Genomic DNA, 16,364 nt, shown 5'->3' with positions numbered 1-16,364 from the left:
TAAATTCCGATTGAATTAAATAAAATTACGATTAAAGCAAATTCACAATGGCGACCCCCAATACTCCAAAGCTGAGGTTTAATGAGTTCCTAGAACAAAAAATAGAATATAGATCAGGGGGAAGGGAACAATGGAAGCACATGAAGAAAGTTTGGGAGGGATTAAAGCTAAAATGGACACAGGAAGGTTATTTAGGAGGGGGACCCCATCCGCAGTTCAGCTGAAAACAATGGAATGTGGGTTAAGAGAGACGCTGAAGGAAGCTAGAGAGAACGAGGCAGAAAAGAACAAAAATCACGTATTTAAGAAAGAAGGGACTAAACAGAGAGAAAGGGCAGAAGTGGAATTGAAGATAGGAACTTGGGCCATCGAAGAGGCGCTAAGATCAAAACTGAATAAAAAAACGGAAATGATGGGGGTGGCCACTCCCTCACAAGGGGAAGATGAGCAGACGGACCACCACCAGGAGATGGCGCCAAATCCATTGCCCTCTGCCCCGCCAACACATGTGCCCTCAACGACCCGACCCCTTTACCCGGTGCTACCAAATCTGCCTCCACATTATACTGAAAAGGGGAAAAGGGCCGGGCCCGCGTCAACACAGGCCCCTGTGTTCCTTGTAAAAGAAGGAGTACTTAGAGGGGATACGTTGATCACAGGGGGCCACCTGGAATGTGAAGAATTAAAGCCTGGCCCACAGGATTACTCCACACCAGGGGGCGCACAAAGGTGTACACCAGGGCCATCTGACATGCATGCCCCTCGAGCTATGCGAGAACAGCTCCACCCCAGTGGCCACACGAGGAATCCATTCATAGATGGAGCAGGGGGCAACGGGAGCAGCTTGAAGTCAGAGGGGAGGAGAACCCCCACCTCCTGCACATCCAGTGTGTACAGAGAACATAGAGGGGAACCAAGGAGCGATATTAGTAAGGAGTATTTCACAAGTGGCCGCCGACAAGAAGAAAATTTAATGTCTTTCAGCGAACCGGAAGAACAGGAAGGAGATGATATGGAACCACAAGAGGAGACAGGGGAAGACGTTCCCCTCACGGCCGCAGGTGTATGGGAGGCAGAAAGCCAACTGAAACTCATGGAAGAAGTCGCAGGAGAAACGGATGAAATAGTCCTGATACAAGGAGTTTTTAAGGGAAAATCAACCCCGTTGAAACGGCAGTAAGACGGTCGAGGCGCCTCATAGCCAGACAAAGGAGAAAAGAAGAAGAAGAAGCCCAAAGACGACATGGGTCGCATCAAATGCCACTCAGGATGGACGACACAACGCACCGAGAGGAATACGTTGCCTGGAAGATGCAAGATTTAACGGCCCTGATGGAACAGCTCCCGAGCTTACATGGGGAGCCTCAGCCTGGCTGCTTCAGCTTCAGTCCCTAACTTCCGGGGTCCGGCTTGCCTTGGGGGACATGAAGGCCTTATTGGCTAGGTCAACCGACTACACGACCATGAATGCCCTAATAAACATAGCAGGACTGGGAAAATTGGGGTCAGCAACAGAACCTGAGAAATACAGAGTATCACTGTGGAATGAGCTCAGAAGGGCATATCCCACCGAGAAAAATTACGCAACCCTTACCTCTTTTGCGATGGAAGACGGGGAGCAGGCAGCTCAATACCTAGATAGGGCCAAGACCACCTGGAGGTCAGTCCACATTGAATCCCATGACCAAAGCGGAACCACTCTCAGCATGTGGAAGGAGATGGTGGTAAATGGGACGCCGACAGAGGTGAAAAACAAGCTAAGGGCCACAGTGGGGCTGATGGCCTTGCCCACTACCCAATTCAACTCCCATGTCCACCATCACATCTCTCAATACAACAAAGACAAGGGCACGGCTGATTCACAAGTTCTGTCGCTGCAACTCCAGTTGCTCAAATTACAATTGAATGAGGCCCAAAAGACCGCAAAGCCAAAAAAGCAAATGGTGGCGGAGGAACCCACTGATATAGCCAAGATTCTCACTCAGACCATGAACCAGATGTTGGTGGCCGCTCCAGCACCACCGACCCTCGCACAGGCACCGGTCGTATACGCCGCCCCTCCAAATCCAGGAGCAAGCTACGGATATGGAGGTTATGCCCAGCCGAGTTACTTCAACCCCCCAGGACCAGCATGGGGGGACCGCCACAAGCAAGACCCATTCATTGCTACAACTGTAACCACGTAGGCCATTACGCCAGAGACTGCCCCGCTCCCCTCTCACAGCAGCGCCAGTCATTCTTGGCCAACAGGGGGAGGAGAGGTGGACAACGGGGAAGAGGGGCCCCAAGGTACCCAGCCCCTGCACAGGGATATCCACCAGCCCCTGCACAGGGATATCCACCAGCCCCTGCCCAGGGATATCCACCAGCCCCTGCCCAGGGATATCCACCAGCCCCTGCACAGGGATATCCACCAGCCCCTGGTCAGGGATATCAACCAGCCTACAACCCAGCACCTCCTACCAGTCCCACCTTCCAGGGGATGTCCGAGGGATATCCCCCATGGGAATGAGGCTGCCCACCACCACCAGTCGGGTTAGATGGCCAACAATTCTCTGTCCACACGGAACCCACTATTACATGTGTAGTACAAGGGGTCACCCACAGGTTCCTTGTGGACACGGGATGTACATATTCCGCCATCAATTCTAATCAAACCCTCTCTTCAGACAAGGTAAAGGTGGTGGGGGTTTCAGGAAATCCTGAAGATCAATACAAAACTACTCCCCTATTGTTCCAGTGGGGCCCTTCCAGTTTGAAACACCAATTCCTATATTGTCCAAATTGCCCAATCAACCTACTAGGTCGAGACCTACTCTGTAAGTTAGGATGCGCAATCTACCTAACTGAGTCAGGTGTGGAGGTCGCGTTCGATCCACCGCCAAGGGCCCGAATCCTGATGCTCCCAATTCTGCCCGCACCTGCTCTATCCACCACACAGGAGGTTTACTGGCTCAAGTGTCTACAATCTGGACCTGGAACTCCTGCCATCCAATTTCAATTCAACCAATGGAGGAAGCTTATATACACCTTTCATCCCTATAAGACACCACTGGCAGAGTTGCACTGCACTCTCAACGTCACTGACGACGAAGACACACCTTACACACAAGATTGGGATGAAAACATGATGCATCTTACCCCAAACATACGCTGCCTTACCATCGTGTGCGGCCCTGAGGGGGTGGCAGCCCTAGTCATACTCCCACACCATACTAAACCTTGGTATCAACTGGGACCCGACTCTGCTCCACACGTGACCCTCGCAGTAGGGAATGGACATGAGGCCCGAAGCCTGGGTCCAATGATAAAAAGGGCCTCGAAACTCACTTGGGAAGCGACTAGTACACCAGGCCTGTTGAAGGCCACCACCGAAGAGATGTGGCGTCTGACCATGGTGGACACTGAAGAACAGTGCCAGCCTGAGCGCCTCACTCTCCCCAGGCATCACGGGAAACCATATTCTGATCACCCTTCCTCTCCTGCTGTCTTGGAGTCCATAGACAAGGCAATATGGACAACCACACCATTTGACGTGGGAAAGTTACAGGTCAAACCAGTGTGCATTACCCTAACCAATCCGGCACAGATACCAATATTTCGAACCCAATATCGATTGAAGCAAGAACAGACTGAGGGGATCAGACCCACTATCGAAGGCCTCCTTGGAGCTGGGTGCATATACAGGACTTGGTCACCCTGGAACACCCCCATACTTCCTGTTCTGAAGGCAGGAGGAGAAACATACCGGATGGTGCAAGATTTCCGGGCTGTAAATGAAGTTACCACACCCATCGATCTCCCGGTTCCAGACCCATACATCATACTGAGCAACCTGTCACCCAAACATCGGTATTTCACCGTAGTGGACTTGGCCAATGCCTTTTCAGCATCCCATTGGATGAGGCTTCCCAGCCACTTTTTGCCTTTACCTACGAGAATCAGCAATTTACCTATTCCGTACTTCCCCAAGGTTACACTTCTTCCCGGGAATCTTCAATTATATTCTGAAGACTCACCTGGCAGAACTGAAAATCCCAGAAGGAGTGATACTCATACAATACGTAGACGACCTGTTGCTGGGGGCTCCCACCTCAGACCTCTGTCTAGAAATGACTAAAACCCTGTTAGACTTTCTGGCAGTCAAAGGCTACAAAGTCAAGATGTCAAAAGTCCAATCATGCAGACGAACCGTTCTGTTCCTGGGAAGGGAAATCTCAAGCGAGGGGGCCGGACTCTCAAAATCACACCGAGACTCAATCTTACATCATCCCAGGCCCATTACTGTTTCAGGAATGCTCTCTTTCCTGGGGTTGACGGGATACAGCCGTACTCACATCCCAGACTATACTGAAAGAACTGAACCTCTGAGAGAAATTGTTCGAGAAGCTGGCCCAAGAAACCTACAGGCCCCACTTACATGGACTCCTGAAGCTTCAACGGCGTTTGGGCACCTGAAGACTGACCTGTCTGTGGCTGCTGCTCTCACGGCACCAGACTACGGTAAAACATTTCACTTGGATGTTTCTGAAAAGGAAGGTTTTGCATCCGCCGTCCTTTTCAGAAACATGAGGGGGAGAGAAGAGTACTTATGTACCACTCTTCAAAACTTGACCACATTGAAACTGGCCAGACCGCCTGCTCCAGGTACGTTGCGGCGGTAGCCAAGGCGATTGAGAAGACAGCCCATCTGGTAATGTGCCACAAGATGCAAATACACACCCACCACGGGGTGGCAGCATACCTCATCAGCAAAGAATTTACCTTCAGTGCGGACAGAAAAAACAAAATCCAGAACAAGTGCACCCAGTCACACATCACCTTTGTGAACACCGACAAGAACATGGCAGATGCACTTACCGCAGAAGATGGCCTAGCACACTCCTGCCAAGAGAGGGCAGCACAAGAGCTCAAACTGAGACCAGACCTGGAAAATGAACCACTGACATCTCCAGACCTATGGCTGTACACAGACGGATGTTGCTACAAGGGAGACACAGGAAACGTAGCTGCCTATGCGGTTGTACAGCAGCTGCATGACAAAACACATGTCACGTTGGAATCAGGAATTATCCCCCAGCCAGCATCGGCACAACTTGCGGAAATTGTGGCCTTGACTCAAGCTCTAGAGAAAGCCGAAGGAAAAACTGTAAACATTTATACGGACTCGGCATACGCACACGGAGCTGTGCACATAGATGGACCACAATGGGTTAGGCGCAACTTTACCACCACAGGTAACCTACCCATCAAGCACCGAGCCCAAATGGAACGTTTGATGCATGCCGTGTCCTTACCAAAAACAGTGGCCATAATGAAATGCCGAGGCCACCAAAGACTGACCAGCAGAATCAATCAAGGAAATGATGCCGCAGACCTGGCAGCCAAGGCCGCAGGAGGATACAGCCCCCGACAGATGGTGCTCGGGATAGAACCGGCAAGGACTGAATTGACAAGCCAACACATACTAGAACTACAGGAAGAGGCGGGCCCTTACGAACATTCGGTTTGGACACAGAAGGGAGGCTCCAAGGGACCAGATGGAATATGGAGATGCCATGACGGCCGACTGGTGGCTCCGGCTAATCTCTGTCCAGAACTGATAAGGGAAGCCCATGGACCCACTCATGAAGGGAAACCCAGAACTTTACAGAAGGTTTCATACATATGGTGGCACCCCCACATGAAGGACATGACAGATTTATTCTGTGACGAATGCAACATATGTGGGAGCCACAATCCAAAGAAGCCCTACCAAACCCCGATGGGGGCTTACCCGGTGCCAAACGCATGTTTCCAAGACATCAGTATAGACTATACAGACATGGGAGAAGACAATGTAAAGAACGGGAAGAGATATTTGCTAGTAATGGTAGATAGATTCTCTAGATGGGTAGAAGCAATTCCAACAGCTAAGGAGGATGGGCAAACGGTCATTAAGTGGCTGCAGTCAGAACTAATACCTAGATATGGGGTCCCTAGACATATCCGGCGACAATGGGTCCCACTTCGTAAACAAACATCTGAGACAGGTGGAGGAGAGGTTCGGCATTATACACAAGTTTGGTTCCGTGTATAAGCCGCAGGCCCAAGGCCTTGTGGAGCGCTGCAACCAATCTCTTAAGTGTAAGATAGCCAAAGTGTGTGCTGGTACCAAACTGACATGGGTGGAGGCCCTGCCACTGGCGTTGATGGCCATGAGGTCATCACCTGGGGCAGGGACTCATCTCTCACCCCACGAAATAATGACAGGGAGAGTAATGCCAGGTCCACCAAGAGAGGGAGGTCATATGCCCCCTCTTGATGTACACCAGATAGGTATGTCTGACTATGTAAGAAAATTGACGGAACTGTCCGCAGCTCTTTCCAAACAGATACACAAAGTCCATGAGGGGGAGCTGACGGGAGATCCGGAGAAACTGAGGGTAAAGGTCGGCGATTGGGTAAGGATCAAGGTCCACAAAAGAAAGTGGGCGGATCCCAGGTGGACTGGACCGCACGAAGTGAAGGAGGTTACTTCACACTCAGTCCAGGTCAAAGGTAAATCGGGCGCACCTTGGCACCACCTGACTCATTGTACACCAGCACCGACTCCTTCCAGAACTCTGACTGAAGTCAGGGTCGATTTGAGCGACCTAAATTTGATTACAACCACAGAACCCTTAGTTGGTGAGGATGTGGGAGCAACTCCCCAGCACACCAACTAACAGGTCGTCCAGAGATAGGGGCTATCCCTGGACGAGATTGGGGATATCAGGCCCCGTGTTTGTTATTTTCATTGTAGTCACAGGAGTTTCCATGGGGATTCTCCTGTGGGTATTAGAGCATCATACACCCACATTACATGCAGATTTAGGACCCCCTAATGGGTCATCCAACCTGACCACATCCATGGCACATATAGAACTGACCAATCATTTGCATAAGAGGCATTCCACCACCCCTGACACTGATTGTAAGGCCAACGAAATACGGAGCACGACCGTTTGCGTCCCCGCACACGCAACCAATATCATTAACATCCCTTGGGGAACTTTAGGGTACTCTAGGCTAAAGGGGAGGGAACAGGTGGGGGCCAATGCACTCCGGTTTGCCGGACATGTCTGGTATATGACATTAGGGAAGGTTGGAGATTGGTCTTGGAGGAATTTGGTGGGGGAGACAGGTAATGGGTGGGAAGACTGGACAACAGACGAGGGGGCAGTAAAATGGCGGAAGCGACTGACTTTAACTAAGACAAATACGGGACTGAAACTTACTGTCAGGCCAGGGGGCCAGCCCTTAGGGTGTTATGATTTCATACTGGCCCCAGGGAATTCCGGGGTCAGTTATTGGTTGTGGCGAATTTGCGTGACTAATAATTCTAAACCGACTTCGGTAACAGTAAGGAATGACATGGCCACACCCGTAAAAGGGTCCCCGTCATCCCCACTGTTTGGCCCGGTGGAGGCCATATCCAGGCTTAAAAGTCCAGATGATGTAATTTTAACAGCCACAGGAATCTCAGGTTTTTCCAATAATTGGCTATTATTGACCGAGGAAGCTGCAAATATCACCAGGCAGAGTTGTGTGGTGTGCATGGGAGCTCGTCCATTGCTCCGCATTGTCCCAGCAGTAGTGACTCTAGCATGTCTAATCCCTCTTATGACTACAGATAACCCCAGGGATAATTGTACTGCCTGGGATGAGGTCTATCCGGTTACTAAATTCACCACTAGGAACCCAGTGTTTTCCAACCAGGTTGCAAGGGCAAATTTTACTTGTGTCAATATGACGGGAGGAGGAACTGAGGTGGGAGGGATTCCTGCGGATTGGTGTCTGGATAAAATTAATATTAGGGGGAGCCTCAGGCCAATTTCCAGAGCAGATGTGTGGTGGTGGTGTGGTAGTACGGTCCTGTTTGATAAGTTACCCTCCAACAGTACTGGACGCTGTGCACTTGTTACTCTCTTGTTGCCTGTTTCTATCTACCCTATAGGAGCCGAGGACCTTGTTCTGCGGATCCAGGAGTGAATCTCGGATATAGGGGACGTTTCAGGAGAACCACCACCCCATCTAGTGGAGACCCCTCCTACATAGACGCTATCGGAGTCCCTAGGGAGTGCCTGATGAGTATAAGTTAATAGATCAGGTAGCTGCAGGGTTTGAATCATCCATCTGTTGGTGGTGCACAATTAACAAGAATGTTGATCGTATTAACTATATTCATTACAACGTCCAAAGACTAGGCAACTGGACTCAGCAGGGTTTTGAAGCAGTACATGGTCAACTGGCTGCAACCAGCCTGATGGCTTTCCAAAATCGTATTGCCATTGATATGTTACTCTCTGAGAAGGGCGGAGTTTGCTCTATGTTTGGTGACCAGTGTTGTACTTTCATCCCTAATAACACAGCCTCGGATGGTAGTTTGACGGTCGCTCTGGAAGGTCTGCGGACGCTTAATGGTAAAATGAAATCTCATTCTGGGATAGATACCTCGATGTGGGATTCCTGGATGAGTGCGTTTGGTAAATATAGAACCCTGATGTCCTCCATTTTGGTATCCATTTCAGTGTTCGCTGCCATTTTAGTTCTCTGTGGATGCTGTTGCATTCCATGCATCCGTTCCCTTACTACTAGGGTCATCTCTAGAGCTATTGACCCTTCCTCCCCTTCCCAGATGTTTCCTCTGCTGGATAAAGACCTACTTGAATTCGAGGATGAGGAGGAGAGTGCCTATTAGGTTTATACTATATCTGCTGTTGCCTTGGGGGGATGTATGTATGTGTTATGCAAGTGGATTATTCCGCCTGACTTCCCTAGTTTAAGTCACATCTCTTTGGAGATGTGAAAAGAGGGAATCAAAACTTTTTCCTGCGGGAAAAAGTTGGCTTATGTAGACAAGCATTTTTACTTTTATTTTGAGCTGTTGTTCTCTGCTCTGTTAGATGAGGGTTGTAAGTTCCTAGGTGGCTGGTAGCCAATTTAGTACATAGTGGGATTGAAGGGAGAACATGATGGTAGTACATATATGTCTATTTCTGTTTAATACCGTGCCTTATTTCATAGTCCCTTATGGGAGAAGTTTCTCTTTGTGTCTGGATCCAGTTAGGTTGTGTCACGTCTCTGGTGAGACGTGAAGAGAGGGTTTTGTAAGGAATTGCTATTTCGTATGCAGGTGACTAACTTACTGCTAATTACGTGGCTACAACTCACAGTAAAGCCTGTGGGGTCCCCTACAGGATAGCTCCCACATTACACATAATCTCCTTTGTAACCGAACACTGTGTGCCCGAAGAAGATTCTACGATGACGGACAGACAACTGAGCCAATGGCGGAAGACCAAAGACTACTACCAGCTGAACCAATCCGGAGATCCGATCTTCCTAGGATCAACCTTCTGTTTGTTCCGTATATTAGTGGTGGACTGAATAGGAACGGTCTCTTTCCTGCCGTTCCACACGAACTAACGGAAGAGCCGTAATTACGTTGTAATACATATTTTCACTCTGAATAAACTGTTTACTTGTCATAAAATTTACCACTTAGTCTGAATCGATCCTTGACCGGCTCACCCATCTACATATCCAATTGCTAACACCCGTAGCACTCACTTCCGTCATCATGAAGTGCTTTGAGAGACTAGTCAAGGTACATATCACCTCCACCCTACCTGACACCCTAGACCCACTCCAATTTGCTTACCGCACAAATAGGTCCACAGACGATGCAATCTCAACCACACTGCACACTGCCCTAACCCACCTGGACAAGAGGAATACCTATGTGAGAATGCTGTTCATCGACTACAGCTCGGCATTCAACACCATAGTACCCTCCAAGCTCGTCATCAAGCTCGAGACCCTGGGTCTCGACCCCGCCCTGTGCAACTGGGTACTGGACTTCCTGACGGGCCGCCCCCAGGTGGTGAGGGTAGGCAACAACATCTCCTCCCCGCTGATCCTCAACACGGGGGCCCCACAAGGGTGCGTTCTGAGCCCTCTCCTGTACTCCCTGTTCACCCACGACTGCGTGGCCACGCACGCCTCCAACTCAATCATCAAGTTTGCGGACGACACAACAGTGGTAGGCTTGATTACCAACAACGACGAGACGGCCTACAGGGAGGAGGTGAGGGCCCTCGGAGTGTGGTGTCAGGAAAATAACCTCACACTCAACGTCAACAAAACTAAGGAGATGATTGTGGACTTCAGGAAACAGCAGAGGGAACACCCCTATCCACATCGATGGAACAGTAGTGGAGAGGGTAGCAAGTTTTAAGTTCCTCGGCATACACATCACAGACAAACTGAATTGGTCCACTCACACTGACAGCGTCGTGAAGAAGGCGCAGCAGCGCCTCTTCAACCTCAGGAGGCTGAAGAAATTCGGCTTGTCACCAAAAGCACTCACAAACTTCTACAGATGCACAATCGAGAGCATCCTGGCGGGCTGTATCACCGCCTGGTACGGCAACTGCTCCGCCCTCAACCGTAAGGGTCTCCAGAGGGTAGTGAGGTCTGCACAACGCATCACCGGGGGCAAACTACCTGCCCTCCAGGACACCTACACCACCCGATGTTACAGGAAGGCAATAAAGATCATCAAGGACATCAACCACCCGAACCACTGCCTGTTCACCCCGCTATCATCCAGAAGGCGAGGTCAGTACAGGTGCATCAAAGCTGGGACCGAGAGACTGAAAAACAGCTTCTATCTCAAGGCCATCAGACTGTTAAACAGCCACCACTAACATTGAGTGGCTGCTGCCAACACACTGTCATTGACACTGACCCAACTCCAGACACTTTAATAATGGGAATTGATGGGAAATGATGTAAATATATCACTAGCCACTTTAAACAATGCTACCTTATATAATGTTACTTAACCTACATTATTCATCTCATATGCATACGTATATACTGTACTCTACATCATCGACTGCATCCTTATGTAATACATGTATCACTAGCCACTTTAACTATGCCACTTTGTTTACTTTGTCTACATACTGTAAGGAATTGCTATTTCGTATGTAAGTGACTAACTTACTGCTAATTACATGGCTACAACTCACAGTAAAGCCTGTGGGGTCCCCACAGGATAGCTCCCACATTACACACATAATCTCCTTTTTATTTTTAACCGAACACTGTGCCCGAAGAAGATCCTACGATGACGGACAGACAACTGAGCCAATGACGGAAGACTAAAGACTACAACCAGCTGAACCAATCCGGAGATCCGATCTTCCTAGGGTCAACCTACTTTCTGTGACGTATATAAGAGCTGTGCTGACTGTTTACGCTCTCTTTTTCCTGCCGTTCCACACGAACTAACGGAAGAGCCGTAATTACGTTGTACTACATATTTTCACACTGAATAAACTGTTTACTTGTCATAAAATTTACCACTTAGTCTGAATCGATCCTTGACCGGCTCACCCATCTACACATTTAATTTCTAACAGAACTTGGTACGCAGAGGATGGTTAACTAACGGTCCAGTCGAAGTGAGCAGATTGGGTGTGAGAGAGTGGGTGAGCGCGTGGCAAGGACGATTCAAGGAGGACGAGTGATGATTTTCGCTGGGTGGACAACAATTCTGCTCAACTCGGGAAACTGATCTAAAGGTGCACCATAAATAAGGTAAGCAAAACCTGTTAAATCAAACTTTGCATATTGTCGTATAGTCTGCCTAAATTTTGATCAGTATTTCCGAGTAAGTATGAATTCTTGTGTAAATTTATACATTTGCTGACGAGTCGAAAAGAACAGTGTAGTGAAGATATGTAGGTACGAGCCAGCGACGGCTGGTGTGATATAAATCATTGATGAGATATCAGTAAGGGGATAGCTGATTACTATTCATTAAATCTGGCGCCGAGGGGATAGATTGTAATTTTGTCCGTGACCCGGTCAGCGCAGTCTGGTAGCTTTCAATTGATGAGAGATCACTTAGTCCAATAGGAGTTGGACATGTATGTGTATGAATTCTGATAGGGGTTAGTGTGATATAAATCAGGAATAGAGATCGGTAAGGGGATAGTTAATTACTATTCATTAAATCTGGCACCGAGGGGGGAAAGTGTCATTTTCTCCTGCGACCCGGCATGGCACAGTCCGATAGAAATTCACTGATAAGGATCGGCTTTCAGGGGTCAGAGAGATAACGTGTATTAATTTTGATATTGTTAATTCGATAGGGGTCAGTAGGGGATAGAGTTGGATTCTAGAGTTGAATTCTATCCAGTAAATCCGCTTTGTCCGGTCTGATAGGGGTCGTTTTAATAAGAGGTCAGAGATATAACCAGTATTTGTATGTTTTGTCTATTTGTAACTGTTAATATGTACCTATGACTTCTGTGTTCTGACAGTTGTTATAGAATTTTATTAATTGGCCTATACTGAGTTATTTTAATAGGAATGAGTGAATTGTGATTGACCAATATGTTAAATTCCTTCGGGACCCTGTTTGTTCTGAAATCTGCATAGAAAACTGTCCTAATTATATATATATTGGGTTGTGTATAGAGGTGAGGGAAAGCAGAGGCTGTGTTTTAACATGTAAAGGACACGATTATGAATGTTGGAAATTCAATGAGAATTTCATACGAATGAATGTGGTGATAGATGAACCGAATCTGCATGTAAAATGTCCTATTGATACGTTGTGTACTATCGAATAGGTCTTGTGGAGGTGTGGTTATAGTTAAATGATAGATGAACCGAATCTGCAAGTAAAATGTCGTATTGATAACGAATAGGTCTTGTTGAGGTGTGGTTGGATTGAATGAATCTGCATGAAAAATGCCCTGTTGAAAAGCTGTCTACTATTTAACAGGTTATGTGAGAGGTGTAGTCGAGTGGATGTAGGATGTGTGAGTTTGGCGTTCCACTAGACAGAGATCGGGAATGATGTGACCATTGCACATCAAACAATAACATAATATAACCAGAGTTGACTAGAGATTTTGAGACCGGGGAAATAATATCTGAATATAATATTTAAATATTGAGACTAAATAGTTGAATAGATCCCTTGGTTGTGCGCTCCACAAATCCCATACCGACTCATGCGTTTTTCTCGAACTAAAACATACAAAGGAGAAGCTCAGAGATCAGACAGAGCACGTGTAGCAGTGTCTCTTCAGTATATCGTGGGTATTAATCAACGTCGGGCGAAGTATATGCTAACTATATTCAGATAGAAGGAGAGGATTACGATTAAAACTACGATTAAATTCCGATTGAATTAAATTTAATTACGACTAAAGCAAATTCACAATGGCGACCCCCAATACTCCAAAACTGAGGTTTAATGAGTTTTTAGAACAAAAAATAGAATATAGATCAGGGGAAAGGGACAATGGAAGCACATGAAGAAAGTTTGGGAGGGTTTAAAGCTAAAATGGACACAGGAAGGTCATTTAGGAGGAGGACCGCCATCCGCAGTTCAGCTGAAAACAATGGAATGTGGGTCAAAAGAGACGTTGCAGGAAGCTAGAGAGAAAGAGACAGAAAAGAACAAAATTCAAGTATTTAAGAAAGAAGGGTCAGATACGAAGGGAGCGAGATTAATGAGAATCCTAATTGAGGGAAAACTTTGGGCGTTTAAATTAGTGCTATTTTCTGTTGTTCAGATGCCGGAGTAACAAATACAGATAACTGTAAATTGGGTCTATTTGCGGAGAATCTCAGTTCCATAGCATTGGTGGTTCAGTGGTGGAGTTCTCGCCTGCCACGTGGGAGGCCGGGGTTCGGTTCCCAGCTGAGGTGTAAAGAATAGTTATATATGTCTGAGTCTTTTGGTTGTAATTGAACTGGTTGTTTTGCAGAGAAAGTTATAGTCACTAGTATTGGTATAAGATATAAACTGAACGTTTTAAATAGTTTGTTTGGTTCAAATTGAAAGACTAATTCATTCAACTTAATATAAGAACGGAGATTTTGATGCAAGGCGATGTCTGTTCACTAAATGATTTGTTGGGAATAATACATTGGGAAAAGAGTCGTAATTAAAATGCTAATTCAAAGACGAGACAGTAACTTAAATCAAATTAATTCTGAATAATAACGAGGGAACAATTACGATAGATTTGTGTCCATCGAAATGTTTTTATAAGATTAGCGAATTGAGAGATGTTGATTGATGTTGTAAACTCTAAATCAGGATTCAACAGATGTGATAAATTAGGTTTGGTTTATCGAACCCGAAATACTGTTGTTGCAGACAGCCAACCATTATTTACAATGAGTTGAAAATCGTTGCGAAATAAGTCAAGATTGAGCGCTTGTTGATGACATCACTAGCGAGGTTTCCGTCGCCACGGAAATGATGTCTTGACTGGGGGTGACAGAGAAAATGGTTAGTGTCCTTAAAAAGGAGTATGTAAATCGTCAGGAAAGATGCTAAAAACTAGCAGCTGATTCGCTGGGTGGGTATCATTGATTTGTGGCGTTTATTTGGACTGTAATTGGGCCGTGAGAGAGAGGGATTGGATGTCTGAGTCATAAAACATCGTGATGGTGGATTCTGATGGTTGTTGATTTTTGGTTTGATCGTTTGAATAGCACCAGTGAATTTGAGCACTGTTTCCATTATGTGGAACGGTGTCAGGGTATTAATGGTGAAAAGCAACCTCTATGGTAAAACATAATTGTACATGTTTCGGTAAACTAGCGAGGTTGAATTTGGTTATTTGAACATTTCCCTTGATACGTAACAGGGGCAAGTTGTTTTTCCTTGAGGAACACGCAGATGGTGTTTTGTTTTATTGAGATGTAAATGTGAGTTGAAGGAGCCAAGGGAAAATACGTTATTTTTATTAAATATCAGGGATTATAATATTGGGGAGAATGAGGCCATAAACGACCAAATTGGAAAGGCCTGGAAGTTTTGATTAATCATTAAGGTTTGCAAATATATACACATAAAACATTTGTTAGGACTATTTGTTTTGGTGCAAAGGTATTTTAAAGAGACACGCTCAAATATGGAATTTTATGAGTTTTTATTTTATGAGTTTTAAATTACACAAGTGAATTTGGATTTTAAGGATAAAGGGTTCTTTAATATGTCTAGTGTAGTATAGAACTTGACTATAAAAGGGTGGGTTGACTCATGGACCTTATCATGACTGTCTTCTAAGGTCTGATCAGCCTTGGGGGAGAGTCATTGGTATAATGAATGTGGTCATATTGAGTACTAGTTTTAAGGTAAATTCATTATAAAGGAGTTTGGGTTATGAGGTTAGGATAGGATATATATTAAGCCAATAGGGCAGGGAATTACATAGAAAAATAAGTTTCAGTTCTTAGGGGTGATAAATCACTGTAGACAAGGAATTCTGCACTCTGCAACATATATTAAATTCATGTTATTGTCAGATAGAATACTAAGAGTCCTTGAAGGAAGGATTTTGATATGATAAGCATTTGTTTTGAATTTTTTTGACCATTAGGGGTTTAAAAAAAAAAAAAAAAAAATAGTATTAAATTTAACAGGTATATAGGACATCTGTGATGTTTAGGATTATTGTTAGATGGATTAAGGAAATGTAAGGACTTTAGAGATTGACACTCATAGACATGATTTTGGATAAAGTCAAACAGTTAGAAGCTTAGTGGTATTTGAGAAATATGAGAGAAAAGGTTTAAATTGGTAAATATATATTTAAGAAAATATATAAGTAGTGCAGATAGTTCTTAAGTAGATAAGAAACTTGACAGGGAATTGGTACTGGATTGACGCCCAAGGGAGAATTGGACATGTGGAAAACTAAAAGGGGCTCCTTCATGATGTCAGACATAAAGATAATATACTAATCTTACCTAAGTCATTATTTAGAGTAGGTAAGGTTGATACCTGGGCAGAGTCAGGTATCAAAAGGGGGATGGGTAAATTGTGGTCTAGGATAGGATGGGGCTTATTGGATAAGAAAAAAAATAAAATAAATGTAAGCTAACAATTGGGCATAGAAGTTAAAGATATAATCAGATAAAACATATGAGAAATTGTTTGTTAACCAAGCCTGTATGTCCAGGATTGTATGCATTACAGGTGAACTACAGGTGAAGTCACTCAATCCAGTCCCAGAGGCTTGGGGACCATAGAAGACCCCTGGTGACAGCTAGCTGAAAGAGCTACCCAGATTCATATCGCACGGCGGAAGGGTAAGACATTTTTCACTGTCGGACAATAAACAGAGTTCGGGAGAAGAACTGGAATTAACAGAATTCCGGGGCCAACTCTCGAATGAAGTAACCCTACCTGTCCTATCACCCCTGTTTTTGTTCATAGAGGTGAAGATGTGTCTGGCTCTGGCTAAGTGATGTGTATTTTGTTCCAAAATAAGCATAAGAGATCCCTAGATCTGGGT

General features: G+C 45.9%; 1 pseudogene; it reads left to right on the top strand.

Moving 5' to 3' along the window:
• Positions 1 to 2,420: 2,420 nt before the first annotated feature.
• Positions 2,421 to 8,722, top strand: LOC135559796 (uncharacterized; annotated as a pseudogene).
• The last annotated feature ends 7,642 nt before the right edge of the window (positions 8,723 to 16,364 follow it).

The sequence above is a fragment of the Oncorhynchus nerka genome, linkage group LG15, assembly GCF_034236695.1.
Source record: "Oncorhynchus nerka isolate Pitt River linkage group LG15, Oner_Uvic_2.0, whole genome shotgun sequence".
NCBI lineage: Eukaryota > Metazoa > Chordata > Actinopteri > Salmoniformes > Salmonidae > Oncorhynchus > Oncorhynchus nerka.
Note: the sequence above shows the minus strand (reverse complement) of the source record. Positions and strands in the feature narration are given on the sequence as shown.